We start from the raw sequence: 11,707 nt of genomic DNA, 5'->3' as shown, positions 1-11,707 counted from the left end.
AGTGCAGTGGCCGGATCTCAGCTCACTGCAAGCTCCGCCTCCCGGGTTCACGCCATTCTCCTGCCTCAGCCTCCCGAGTAGCTGGGACTACAGGCGCCCGCCACCTTGCCCGGCTAGTTTTTTGTATTTTTTTTAGTAGAGACGGGGTTTCACCGTGTTAGCCAGGATGGTCTCGATCTCCTGACCTCGTGATCCGCCCGTCTCGGCCTCCCAAAGTGCTGGGACTACAGGCTTGAGCCACCGCGCCCGGCCTTTTTTTTTTTAAGAAACAGGGTTGGCCAGGCACGGTGGCTCACGGCTGTAATCCCAGCATTTTGGGAGGCCAAGGCAGGTGGATTACCTGAGGTTAGGAGTTTGAGACCATCCTGGCCAACATGGAGAAACCCCATCCCTACTAAAAATACAGAAATTAACCGGGCATGGTATGGGGGTGTGGTGCCTGTAATCCCAGCTACTGGGGAGACTGAGGTGGGAGAATTGTTTGAAGTCAGGACACGGAGATTGCGGTGAGCCGAGATCATGCCATTGCACTCCAGCCTGGGTGACAAGAGCAAGACTCCGTCTCAAAAAACAAAAAGGAAAAAAAAGAAAGAACTGGGTATGGTGGCTCATGCCTATAATCCCAGCACTTTGGGAGGCTGAGGCAGGTGGATCTTAAGGTCAGGAGTTCAAGATCAGCCTGGCCAAGATGGTGAAACCCTCTTTCTACTAAAAATACCAAAAAATTAGCCTGACACAGTGGCAGGAGCCTGTAATACCAGCTACTCAGGAGGCTGAAGCAGGAGAATCGCTTGAACCTAGTGGGGCAGAGGTTGCAGTGAGCCATGATCACACCACTGCACTCCAGCCTGGGCGACAGAATGAGACTCCATCTCGAAAAAAAGAAGGAAAGAAAGAAAGAAAGGAAGGAAGAAAGGAAGAAAGGAAGAAACAGGGTCTTGGCCAGGCAAGATGACTCACGCATGAAATCCCACCACTTTGGGAGGCCAAGGCGGGCAGATTGCCTGAGCTCAGGAGTTAGAAACCAGCCTGGGCAACATAGCAAAACCCTATCTCTATAAAAATTACAAAAATCAGCAAGGGGAGTTTCGGAGTCTACTCTGGCTCAGGAGGCTGCCTGTAAAAAAACAAAACAAACAAACAAAAAAAATTAGCTGAGTGTGGTGGCATGTGCCTATAGTTCTAGCTGCTTGGGAGGGTAAGGTGGGAGGATTGCATAAGCCTGGGAGGTTGAGGCTACAGTGAGCCGTGATCGAGCCACTGCACTTCAGCCTAGGTGACAGAGTGAGACTCTGTCTCAAAAATAAATAAATACATAAATAAGAAACTCAGTCTCTGTCACCCAGGCTTGAGTGCAGTGGCATGTTCACAGCTCACAGCAGCCTTGACCTCTTGGGCTCAAAGGGTCCTCTCAGCTAAGCCTCTTGAGTAGCTGGGACTACAAATGCATGCCACCATATCTGGCTAATTTTTTTTTCTTTCTTTCTTCTTTTTTTTTTTTGAGACAGAGTCTGGCTCTGTCACCCAGGCTGGAGTGCGGTGGCCGGATCTCAGCTCACTGCAAGCTCCGCCTCCCGGGTTTACGCCATTCTCCTGCCTCAGCCTCCCAAGTAGCTGGGACTACAGGCGCCCGCCTCATCACCCGGCTAGTTTTTTGTATTCTTTAGTAGAGACGGGGTTTCACCATATTAGCCAGGATGGTCTCGATCTCCTGACCTTGTGATCCGCCCATCTCGGCCTCCCAAAGTGCTGGGATTACAGGCTTGAGCCACCGCGCCCGGCTTCTTTTTTTTTTTTTTTTTTTTAGAGATAAGGTCTTGCTATGTTGCCCTGGCTGGTCCTGAACTCCTGGCTTCAAGCAAAGCAATTCTCCGGCCTAGATCTCCCCAAGCGCTGGAATTACTGGTGCAAGGCACCACACCCAGCCAAAAGCTGCCATTTCTTTTCCACTGTCTTTTGTAGGATGATTTGAAGTAGCTCTAAGTAGGTGGCAGAGCAGGTGAGTCTCTCAAGGCTTTCCTAGCCCAACCCCTCAGGCTCTAGAGGGCAGTGCAAGTCAGAGTGGCCAAAGGTGGGCCCAGGGCTCACAGCCATTTGAGACAGAACCACACTGAAATTTCTCTGACCTTAAGCACCCTGCAGGGGCTCCTAGTACTGCAGAACTTTCAGGGACTCTTTTAAATTACAACAAGATTGTGTGTGTAGAGGGTGTGTTTCTGGAAAAATTGTCTATAGCTTTTTCAGATAATGGAGATAAGGAAAGTTAGAGACCCTACCGTAAGGTATGAAATCCAAGGTATCCCCTTCCCAGGCTTGGTCTCAAGACAGGCTCCACACTGCCTTCCTAAATGTAGTCTGGCAGCCCATGATCTCCCTGGGGCATGCCATGGAGTACTCAGCTGCCCCCATCCAGGACTCTGTGTGTCCAATTAGGGGGGATGGCAGGAAACAAGATTTTCTCTGATCGTTGGGGGCTGCTAGGAGAGCTGGCAGCTTGGAGCAGCTTCCTGCAGCTGTTGGGAACAGGGAGCCAAGGAATGCTTGTGCTTCCCTGGATTTCCTGGGACCCATCTCCTGCTGCTGAAGTCACTAGGCCCCGCCAGGTCCTACCATGTCCCACCATGGGACTCACTATGGGCACATTTTATTCCATTATGAAAGGAATCAGGAATGAGATGACTTTTGTGTGGGGCAATGCAAGGCCCAGCAGGAGGCTGCCCAGCTGCCTCTCTTGTCAGTTCCCCTATCTTGCTCCCTGTGCTACCCCTGCTTGACCCCTACTCCAGATAATTCTGCTCAGAGTCAGGCAAGTTCCAGCAAAGTCTAGGATGCCTGGTCAAGGCCTGCTGGGGCAATCCCCTCTGTACCGTTCTTGTCCATCTGGCCAGGCTTGGACATGTCCTGCTACTGCTGAACTCTTCCTGGGAGTTAACCAAGCTAGCAGGAAATTCAGCTGCTCCCCTCTCCAAAAACTCCACTACAGTGACTCCTCTATGTGGCCTTCTCAGACCAGGCCCTCACACCTCCTTGTTTGCTGGGTGCAGTTTTTGCTACCCAAGAGCAGAAACACATGCTTCTCAGCTGCCCTGCCTATGACTTCTATTTCTCTGCTTTTTGCCTTCTTGAATGTTTAGTAATGGAGTAGGTGCCCAGTAAAGGGCTTTATGATTTAATTTGGCTACTTCCCTGCCCTCCTCCCAATTCCTTACCCTGATTACAAATAATGACAGAAGTAGGCTTAGATTAAACCCCAGAATTGCAGAAGACCCTATAATCAGGCCACCCTGAGAATATCTTTGTTCATCCAATGGCATCTAGGCCTTTTTGCTGCTTTTTCTTTTTTTTTTTTCTTTTTTTTTTTTTTGAGAGGAAGTCTCACTCTGTTTGTTGCCCAGGCTGGAATGCAGTGGTGCTATTTTGGCTCACTGCAACCTCCACCTGCCAGGTTCAAGCAATTCTCCTGTCTCATCCTCCTGAGTAGCTGGGATCACAGGTGGACGCCACCACGCCCGGCTAATTTTTGTATTTTTAGTAGAGACGGGGTTTCACCATGTTGCCCAGGCTGGTCTTGAATTCCTAACCTCAGGTGATCCAGCTGCCTCGGCATCCCAAAGTGCTGGGATTACAGGCATCAGCCACTGCACCTAGCCTTTTTGCTGCTTTTCTAAGGGGGTGAGCCAACTTGGAGGCCTCTGCCTTTTCTTCCTCACTGAGGTTGCCCTGCAGCCTCTTATCTCTGTCTCTGGATCCTGACTACTATCACAATTCTACAGTGTCAAGACTCCACCAAGGTAAGTTCAAAGTAGCTGCTGGCCATGTGACCAAGGTGGAAGAGGGACAGAAACCTAGCTTTGTTCCTCCAGGACTGGCCTGAAAGCCCCTTACATGGCTCCAAGGCCTCTGTGTTCTGGGCCCCAGGGTTGAATAGGTCCTGGTACCTGCAGTTTTGATGGAATTGTATCCATTCATTGACTCATTCAGCAAGCATTAATAGAATTCCTATTCTGAGCCAGGCCCAGTAAAGGTTACAAAGATAAGCACAGATCCATAGCTTGGCCACTTACTGGCTATGCGACTTTTAGTAAGTGACTTAACCTTTGGGCCTCAGTTTTCTCATCTGTAATTTGGGGCCAATAATAACTGTGACAGAGGGTTGTTGGAAGTCATGGTGAGATATTGTGTGCCAAGGATATAGGACAGCTCTCAGTGATGGTAACTTATTATCAAGGGCAATCGTTGCCCTCTAGAAGCTTGAGGTTTCCTAGACAATGAGGAGTCAGATGTCAGGAAGGCTTGGGGGTATTGTTCTTGAATGGAGTGGGCAAAACTTGGGTAGGTGGAAGAAGAGGAACCCTCACAAGTGAGAGTATCTACAGGGGGTCAAGGAGAGAGGAGGAGACTGGTAAGTCTTGACCAGCTCCTCCTCCATGTGGCCTTCTCACATGGAGGTCCCTGTTACTCAGGGTAGGGTGAGGGTGGGGCTTAATTTATTCTGCAGGTGGCTGGGCATCCTTGAACGTCCTTGAAAGTATGTGGGTTTGTGGAATTTGGGCTCAAAAATGCCAATGTGGAAGATCTCTCCAGAAAGCTACAGGTCTCCAGCACAGACTAAAAGATCCAAGAGGCCTATTTTTCTTCTTCTTCTTCTTTTTTTTTTTGAGACAGAGTTTCGCTCTTATTGCCTAGCCTGGATTGCAATGGCGCAATCTCGGCTCACTGCAACCTCCGTCCCCCGGGCTCAAGCAATCCTATTCCCTCAGCCTATGGAGTAGCTGGGATTACAAGCACGTGCCACCATGCCTGGCTGATGTTTTGTATTTTTAATTAATTATTTGTTTTTTGAGACAAAGTTTCGCTCTTGTTGCCCAGGCTGGAGTGCAATGGCGAGATCTCAGCTCACTGCAACCTCCGCCTCCCGGATTCAAGCGATTCTTCTGCCTTAGCCTCCCGAGTAGCTGGGATTACAGACATGTGCTACCACGCCCGGGTAATTTTGTATTTTTCAGTAGAGACAAAGTTTCTCCATGTTGGTCACGCTGGTCTCGAACTCCCAACCTCAGGTGATCCACCAGCCTTGGCTTCCCAAAGTGCTGAGATTACAGGTGTGAGCCACCACACTTGGCCAATTTTTTGTATTTTTAGTAGTTATGGGACTTCACCATGTTGGCCAGGCTGGTGTCGAACTCCTGACCTCAGGTGATCCACCCGCCTTAGCCTCCCAAAGTGTTTGGGTTACAGGGACGAGCCACCATGCCCGGCAATAGGCCTAATATACTTTTTTTTTTTTTTTTTTGAGGCGGAGTCTCACTTTGTCACCTAGGCTGGAGTGCAGTGGTATGATCTCAGCTCACTGTAACATCCACCTCCCAGGTTCAAGTGATTCTCCTGCCTCAGCCTCCTGAGTAGCTGGGACTACAGGCGCCCATCACCACACCCAGCTAATTTTTGCATTGTTAGTAGAGATGGGGTTTCACCTTGTTGGTCAGGCTAGTCTCAAAGTACTGACCTCAGGTGACCCATCCACTGGGGCCTCCCAAAGTGCTGGGATTACAGGTTTAAGCTGCCGCGACTGGCTAGAGGCCTAATTTTCAATCAGAATTTCATTCATGGCCGGGCGCAGTGGCTCACGCCTGTAATCCCAGCACTTTGGGAGGCCGAGGCGGGCTGATCACAAGGTCAGAAGTTTGAGACCAGCCTGGCCAATATGAGGAAATCCCGTCTCTACTAAAAATACAAAAATTAGCTGGGCGTGGTGGCGGGCGCCTATAGTCCCAGCTACGTGGGAAGCTGAGGCGGAGAACTGCTTGAACCTGGGAGGCGGATGCAGTTAGCCAAGACCGTGTCACTGCACTCCAGCCTGGGCGACATAGCGAGACTCCGTTTCAAAAAAAAAAAAAAAAGAAAGATGTGGAAGTGGAGAGGCATGGGGAGAAGTGGAGTGGTGGAGTGTGAAGAAGCAGGGAGAGGTGAGGTAAAGTGGAGAGGATAGGACCAGGAGGCTGGTCAGGGGGAAGTGAGGGATCCTTGTCCTCCAGCAGCTGGAAGATGGGAAGAATGCTAAGCAGGGCAGGATCACAGGTAGATCACAGGCTGCTGCCACAGTGGACTGGATTAGCAGTGTGCTGCACGCAGAGTCTCCAGCTGAGGACAGGGCCCTGTAGCCCCTCCTTCTGCAGGCCATTGTTCTTAGGAGGGAGAAGATATTCAGATGACCAAGGCCCAAGAAGATGAGATGGGTGCAGGGTAGAGGCTGGCACCTCAGGACTGTAGGAGGCAGGGGGACCTTGGCCCTAGAAGAGCCTGGGAACCGCAGCAGCTGCTGCTGCTGGCAAGGCAAGCGGGTAGGCAGCCCACGTCTATGGTGGCCAGTGGGTGCCAGGGTCTCCAGGATTTGAGGCCAAGGACATCTGAAAGGGTGGTCAGCAAAGCCATCAAAACAGGGGAGGAGGAGGTCCTGGCAGGTCAGCCAGGGACAGTGTCCCACCCTCATCCAGCTGTCTGGGAACAGCTGCAGGAAGAGGGAGGGAGGAGGCCTGGCAGTAGCAGGTGAGGAAGCTCTCTAGTTGCCTGGGCATGGGAAAGGAGAGCTGGTGTGGGTGGGAGGGAGTTGAGGGAGGGTACCCAGGAAATGGGACGGAAGCCTGTCCATGCCAAAGGGACTGCCTGGTTCTCATGCATGCAAATACGGCTGGAATTCTTCAGGGAAAGAATGTGTGGGGGTGGGGGATTGGGAGTAGGGAGGGAACTAGGTGCTCTCCTCTTCCTTCCAGAGGTTCCCCCAAAGGCTATCCTCCTAGGCTGCTCTGCCCCACCTCAGGACTCCTCCCCTCTCCTCACTACTTGGTTGAATTTTCCTCTTTCCCCACCCTCCTCTTTCCTTATCCACTCTTGTGGCTTGATCCTATCCCTAGGATGAAAAGCAAACAGAAGGCCAGACGCAGTGGTTCACGCCTGTAATCCCAGCACTTTGGGAGGCCGAGTTAGGCAGATCACCTGAGGTCAGGAGTTCGAGACCATCCTGTCCAACATGGTGAAAACCTTGTCCCTACACACCTGTAATCCCAGATGCTCGGGAGGCTGAGAGAGGAGAACTGCTTGAACCCAGGAGGTGGAGGTTGCAGTGAGCCAAGATTGCGCCGTTGCACTCCAACCTGGGCGACAGAGAGAGACTCCATCTAAAAAAAAGCAAACAGAACCTAGGATTCCTAAGGGCCCTTTGGAAAGCTCTGGTCCACAAGAGTCAGAAGGGGAAAGGATACAGAGAGAAGTCTTTGCCCAAAGCCCCAGTCAGTCAGAGGCAGGGACCAGGGCACCTGCTTGTGCATACCCAGCCCTTGGGGCCTTGACCCTGGGTAAGACCTTGACTGTGACAGCAAGTGGGCCTGGGCACCCCTGAGCTCTGCCTCCTGTGAGCTGAGGGGGTGAACTGAGGGGGGCTTACTAGAAACAAGTCTGTTCCCAGTGGTTGTAGGTGTCCTCAGGAGGCCTGAGATTTCCCACTTCTCTACTGGCCAGGGCCTCAGTGCTGCTGACCTTGAACAAATCGCTGAGAGCCCCAGGCAGCAGAGTGAGTATAGGAGGGTTTTAGGCAGAGGGAGAGTAGGGGGTCAGCTGAGGCCAGGCTTTCTCCCTGGGATTTCCCCAAGGTAGGAGGAGCAGCTGCTGGACCTTGGAGCAATTTTCCTCACACCTACATGTCCTCACCTTTATATTGTAGTAGCTGCTACATTCTTTTAAGTATCCCGGAGTACAGAGATGATGAAATATTTCTTTTAACCTTTTATAGAAAAACCCTCCACACACCATGAATGGGTTTTTGTATGGCATTCGGGACATGTCAGTGCCTCTGCAGACAGCCATGCTATAGCCAGTCATGCCCACCCCTGAAGGCCCACAGCCTGGACTTCAAGCTGGGGTCTCTCTCTTTCTTACCTTAGAGGCCAGTTCTGAGCTCAGCCCCTAATACTTCCCACTCCAGGCCTTCCTAGTCCCTGGGGTCCCCTGCCAGGTCCAGCACAGTTAACTCATCTGATGGGCATAGACCTTTTCCTGAGGGTCACATATATTCGTGGGCGACCCCAGCCAGGACTTCTGTCCAGCTTGGTTAAGTGACAGCTGCTGGGAGGGACATTTGAGGGTCACTGGCCCAGAGCATCCCAGAGATGAATGGGACAGCTGGCGGGGGCTTTGTGCCTACCAGGTGACCCTGCACCTGTCCTGAGGGCCTCCAGCATGTTTGTGTCAAGCAGTATCTCTGGGAGAGGTAGACGAGGGATTGCCCTGGAATCCATCTTAAGGCAGGACCTTCCCCAACTGCTCCCTGCTCACTAGCTGCCCTCTCCTCTCCACTCTCTCCTTTCTCCCACATCTGCCATTGGCCCAGTCTATGGGTTTCCTTTCCCCAGGCAGTTGACGCTGGGCCCTCTCTGATGGGCCATGCTGGGTCTCCTCTGAAGTTGTTACATACAGAGTATAACAGGAGTTACCCAGCCCCAAGGTACCCTTTCCTCCACCTCCCCTTCCACCTTTCTCTCCTGGGGCTGGAAGGAGGGAAGTGGCCTCTCTGCATTCCAGGGAAGGTGGAGGCAGGAAAAGTGAGAAATTTTCTCTCTAAATGCTTGTTCTGACTTGACTTCCCCAGTGCCTGTTGCCCCTCCTCCACATTACCCTCATCTCTGCCTCCACTCTGTCTGCTCTCTCCTCCCCAACCCCTCCTCTGTGCTCCCACTTTTCTTTCCCCACCTAAAGGGGAAGGAAGGGCTGCAGGCCTGGAGCTCAGCTGCTGTCCCCTCACCCCTCACCCAACTGCATTCCTTCCTGGAGGCCTGAGGGCACTGCCTGCCCTGGCCCTCCCACCCTCCTTCTCCTCCTCCTCCTCCTTGCTCCCATCTTTCAGATTCCATGCCCCTTGCTCTTGGGATCCTACCTTTCTGGCAAAGTCCAGCCTGGTTAAATCTAGCACTGATGTCTGCTCTCCCATCTGTTGCTTTCTCTCCTTTACCACCGCTTCATTCGCTGCTCAGGCCTTGGGGATTTCCAAGGTCTTTCAGGCCTGCCCTGCCCACTTTCTCCTAAGCCTTCACTGTGGCCCTTCTCTATGCTTATTCCATTCATTCTCCAGAAAACCGCAGGCTTTCCTCCTTCACCTCCTACAGGCTCTGCCTTCAAAGAGTGGATTTCCCTGATGTTCTGCACCACACAGTATACCCCGGTTCCCCACTTCCCTCTCATCCCCTACCTGATTATTACATTTGTATCTACTTATTTTATTTACTGTCTTGTTTGTCTGGAATTTGGGCTCCACAAGGGAAGGGCTTGTCCCTTTTATTTCTTGCAGTATTCCTAGCATACAATAGACTCAGTAAATCTATCTGTGGATTCAACAAGGCATGGATGGATATTTCATCCCTGGCCCTGACTCAGTCACGTAATCTGGTCTTCTGTCACATTTAGTGAGCAGACAGGGCCACAACCCACATATGAGTCACTTGATGATGAAGTGACGAAGGGGCTTAGAGAGGGCAAGCAGCTTTGCAAAGTCATACAGTGAACTCGGCTCTGAGTCTTAGCAGGGGCTTATTCTTTATTCTTTTTTTTTTTTTTTTTTTTTGAGATGGAGTTTCACTTTTGTTGCCCAGGCTAGAGTGCAGTGGCGCGAACTCGATTCACTGAAACCTCTGCCACCTGGGTTCAAGCGATTCTTCTGCCTCAGTCATCCAAGTAGCTGGGATTACAGGGATAGGCCACCACTCCCGGCTAATTTTGTATTTTTAGTAGAGACGGGGTTTCTCCATGTTGGTCAGGCTGGTGTCGAACTCCTGACCTCAGGTGATCAGCCCGCCTCGGCCTCCCAAAGTTCTGGGATTACAGGCATGAGTCACCACACCCAGCCAAGAAACACCTTCCCCGTGGGTGGACATACACGTCCAATGCCCCTTCCCTTAGCTGCATTCCGCTCCCTGCTGGCTTTGGGATAAGATAGTCCCCCAAGGCTGACTTTGCATGCCTATTCCCAAAACACTGTGTCTGTGGCCTTGAGCACTGGACTAAACACTAGATTAGGTTTAGTCTAGCCAGGCAGTCAGTGGAAGTAAGCAAAACTGGGGTGTCTGTCTGTTCATTCTCTTCAGTTACTGACCAGCTAGCCCCTAAATCCAGAGTCCTGGGGGACACCACCCATATTTGTCCAGTTTAGCACAATTATTCTGTTGTCCATCACATGTCAGTCCAAATCTGGCTCAGGGGTCAGCCGGGGCTTTTCTACGGCAGAAACACCTCTTCCTTTCAGAGCTGGCCAGATGTTATTTGGGCCTATCCTTCTCATTGGCCTGGGCACCCCTCAGTGGCCCTTTAGTCAGAGACATTGATGGGCCACCAAGCAAACACTGACTCTGACCCTGCTGTCATGGCTGATAAGTATGCCCCGGAAACACTGGAAAGTGTTGGATCCAGGTGAAAAGATAGCTTTTGCTTCTAGGCTGAGTGCTGACAGAGACAGGAAAGGCCTCTGAGAGCCCCACCTCTAATGTAGGGAATCCTCGACATTTCTGGGATGAGAGTGGTCCTGTGGCCATCTTGAGGTGAACTAATAAAAGAATAAAAGGTGAATGTTAGCTAATCAGTCACGTTTCCCAGTGTGTCCATGTAAAGAATAAGCCCCTGCTGAGGCCAGGTGCAGTGGCTCACGCCTGTAATCCTAGCACTTTGGGAGGCCAAGGTGGACGGATCACTTGAGGTCAGGAGTTTAAGACCAGCCTGGCCAACACAGTGAAACCCCATCTCTAGTAACAATAGAAAAATTAGAAGCTGGGCGCAGTGGATTACGCCTGTAATCCCAGCACTTTGGGAGGCCAAGACGGGTAGATCACAAGGTCAGGAGATTGAGACCATCCTGGCTAACACGGTGAAACCCTGTCTCTACTAAAAATACAAAAAAAAAAGAAAAATTAGCCAGGCGTAGTGGCAGGTGCCTGTAGTTCCAGCTACTCAGGAGGCTGAGGCAGGAGAATGGCGTGAACCTGGGAGACGGAGCTTGCAGTGAGCCGAGATCACACCACTGCACTCTAGTCTGGGCGACTGAGCGAGACTCCGTCTCCAAAAAACAAAAAATAAATAAATAAATAAATAAAAATTGGCCGGGCGCGGTGGCTCAAGCCTGTAATCCCAGCACTTTGGGAGGCCGAGACGGGCGGATCACGAGGTCAGGAGATCGAGACCATCCTGGCTAACACGGTGAAACCCCGTCTCTACTAAAAATACAAAAAACTAGCCGGGCGAGATGGCGGGCGCCTGCAGTCCCAGCTACTCGGGAGGCTGAGGCAGGAGAATGGCGTGAACCCGGGAGACGGAGCTTGCAGTGAGCTGAGATCCGGCCACTGCACTCCAGCCTGGGCGACAGAGCGAGACTCCGTCTCAAAAAAAAAAAAAAAAAAAAAAATAAATAAATAAATAAATAAATAAAAATTAGCTGGGAGTGGTGGCGGGCGCCTGTAATCTCAGCTACTCAGGAGGCTGAGGCGGGAGAATTGCTTTTGCCTGGGAGGCGGAGGTTGCAGTGAACAGAGACGGAGCCACTGAACTCCAGCCTGGATGACAGAGTGAGATTTCATCTTAAAAAAAAAAAAGATGGCCAGGCGTGGTGGCAGGCGCCGTGCCTGTATTCCCAGCTATTCAGGAGGCTGAGGCAGGAGAATCACTTGAGCCCAGG

Source organism: Piliocolobus tephrosceles, chromosome 2, assembly GCF_002776525.5.
Source record: "Piliocolobus tephrosceles isolate RC106 chromosome 2, ASM277652v3, whole genome shotgun sequence".
In the NCBI taxonomy this organism is placed as follows: Eukaryota; Metazoa; Chordata; class Mammalia; order Primates; family Cercopithecidae; genus Piliocolobus; species Piliocolobus tephrosceles.
Note: the sequence above shows the minus strand (reverse complement) of the source record.